This window comes from Bufo bufo, chromosome 2 (assembly GCF_905171765.1).
Source record: "Bufo bufo chromosome 2, aBufBuf1.1, whole genome shotgun sequence".
In the NCBI taxonomy this organism is placed as follows: domain Eukaryota; kingdom Metazoa; phylum Chordata; class Amphibia; order Anura; family Bufonidae; genus Bufo; species Bufo bufo.
Window position 1 is genome coordinate 414,916,401 of NC_053390.1, and position 3,244 is coordinate 414,919,644.

Consider the following 3,244-nt stretch of genomic DNA (forward strand, 5'->3'; position numbering starts at 1 on the left):
TGTCCGCTCATTACAACAACTTTATTAACAGGCACAGAGCTGGACAAGGCCCGCTGACGTGTGTGAGGGAGCTTTTCTGCTGGGGGTCCCCCTCAAATGTGCAGACTCCTGTGCTCACCTTTAGTTCCCTAATATGGCCCTCCTAAGTGTCTAAAATCCACATGGCATCGAATAATGACATAATATCTAATACACAGAGAGGAACCAGACACTTACTGGATCATGAAAATCTATACGTCAGACCAAAAAAAGAGGGACTTGGGTCAAAAAGAGGGACACTTGGGAGGTGTGCCACTTAGGATGCCAGCCAGCTGCCCCATAACAGTACCCTCATGCCAAAGTGCTCAGAAAAGAATGCCCCTTTTCCAATAAATAATACCACACGGATAAGAAAAAGGGGTGCAGTTTTGCAGAGTGGCTTAATGTGGGGTGTTATTTAACACCAATGGTTTAACCCCTTAAGGACCGGGCTCATTTTCACCTTAAGGACTTGGCCATTTTTTGCAAATCTGACCAGTGTCACTTTAAGTGCTCATAACTTTAAAACGCTTTGACTTACCCAGGCCGTTCTGAGATTGTTTTTTCGTCACATATTGTACTTCATGTCACTGCTAAAATTGGGTCAAAAAAGTTAATTTTTTTGCATAAAAAAATAAATTTTTTACCAAAAATTTTGAAAAATTAGCAAATTTCAAAGTTTCAGTTTCTCTACTTCTGTAATACATAGTAATACCCACAAAAATTGTGATGACTTTACATTTCCCATATGTCTACTTCATGTTTGTAGCATTTTGGGAATGATATTTTATTTTTTGGGGATGTTACAAGGCTTAGAAGTTTAGAAGCAAATTTTGAAATTTTTAGAAATCTTCAAAATCCCACTTTTTATGGACCAGTTCAGGTTTGAAGTCATATTGTGAGGCTTATAATAGAAACCTCCCAAAAATGACCCCATTCTAGAAACTACACCCCTCAAGGTATTCAAAACTGTTTTTTCAAACTTTATTAACCCTTTAGGTCTTCCACAAGAGTTAATGGCAGATGGAGAAACAATTTTGAAATTTCTATTTTTTGGAAAATTTTCCAATATAATCAATTTTTTCCAGGAGTAAAACAAGGGTTAACTGCCAAACAACACTCAAAATGGGTTGCCCTGATTCTGTAGTTTGCAAAAACACCCCATATGTGGTCGTAAACTACTGTTTGGCCGAACGGGAGCACATAGAAGGAGGGGAACACCATATGGGTTTTGGAAGGCAGATTTGGCAGGACTGGTTTTGTTTATACCATGTCCCATTTGAAGCCCCCTGTTGCACCCCCAGAATAGAAATTTCAAAAAAGTGACTCCATCTAAGAAAGTACACCCCTCAAGGTATTCAAAACTGGGTTTACAAACTTTGTTAACCCTTTAGGTCTTCCACAAGAGTTAATGGCAGATGGAGAAACAATTTTGAAATTTCTATTTTTTGGAAAATTTTCCAATATAATCAATTTTTTCCAGGAGTAAAACAAGGGTTAACTGCCAAACAACACTCAAAATGGGTTGCCCTGATTCTGTAGTTTGCAGAAACACCCCATATGTGGTCGTAAACTACTATTTGGCTAAACGGCAGGACATAGAAGAAGGGGAACACCATATGGTTTTTGGAAGGCAGATTTTGCTGGACTGGTTTATTTACACCATGTACCCATTCAAGCCCCCTGATGCACCCCTAGAGTAGAAACTCCATAAAAGTGACCCCATCTAGAAAACTACGAGATAAGGTGGTTGTTGTTTTGGGACTATTTTTGGGGTAAATTTGATTTTTGGTTGCTCTATTTTACTCTTTTTTGAGGCAATGTAACAAAAAAATTAAATTCTAAAATTGTTTCTACATTCGCGATTTCGTTTTGTGGAACACCTAAAGGGTTAACATAGTTTGTAAAGTAACTTTTGAATACCTTAAGGGGTGTAGTTTCTTAGATGGGGTCACTTTTTTGGAGTTTCTAGTCTAGGCTACATCAGGGGGGGCTTCTAATGGGACATGGTGTAAAAAAAAAAACTGTCCATCAAAATCTGCCTTCCAGAAACCGTATGGAGTTCCCTTCGTTCTATGCCCTGCCGTGCGGCTATATAGCCATTTACGACCACATATGGGGTGTTTCTGCAAACTACAGAATCGGGGCAATAAATATTTAGTTTTGTTTGGCTGTTAACCCTTGCTTTATTACCGGCAAAATGGATTCAAATTGAAATTTTGCCCAAAAATGGGTGTTTTGGCACAGTTTTTATTTTATATTTTTAACACCGTTCATCCGAGGCGTTTGGTCAAAAGTTATTTTTATAGCGACGACTTTTACGCACGCGACGATGCCCAATATGTATGGCTCTCAGACTTTGGAAACACTAAGCAGGCATCCTAAAACTGCGGCCCTCCAGATGTTGTAAAACTACAATTCCCACCATGCCCTGCTGATGGCTGTAGGTTGTCTGGGCATGCTGGGAGTTATAGTTTTACAACATCTGGAGGGCCGCAGTTTGAGGATGCCTGCACTAAAACTAGTATTTTTTGGGGAAAGAAAAATTGTTTCCGTGTCTCCAAAGTCTGAGAGCCATAGTGTTTTATGTTCTCTAGTGGACTGTTGGGGATTATAAAAATTTAGTACTCCATGGAAGTGTGATACTCCCTGAAGCAATTGATAATGCAGAGGCCCGGATGATCGGGGCACGTGTCACATTGAGTAGTGGTGTCCTTCCGTATCCCCCTCTTGTGACACACTCTGCACTTTTTTTGGGTTCGTCCCTTCTTTCCAGTATGGGGGACCACACCTGGAAAGTGTTGGCCAGGGACGATCCGGGCGCCTCCAGTTCCCGAGGTACTCCGGCCTGCTCTTTCCTGGTCCGAAAAGATCAGGGCCTTGAGGACTGCCTCATAGAACTGGAGGAATGTCCCTGTGCTGCCAGCGCTTCGGGATAGTACAAAAGAGTTGTACATGGCAACCTGTACCAAGTAGACCGCAACTTTTTTGTACCATGCCCGGGTTTTGCGCATGGCGTTATATGGCGTGAGGACTTGATCAGAGAGATCAACTCCTCCCATATACCGATTGTAGTCGACGATACAATCGGGCTTGAGGACCGTTGCCGCGGTACCTCGCACAGGGACAGGGGTGGTGCCGTTACCGTGGATTGTGGACAGCATAAGGACATCCCTCTTGTCCTTATACCTGACCAGCAACAGGTTTCCACTGGTAAGGGCACGGG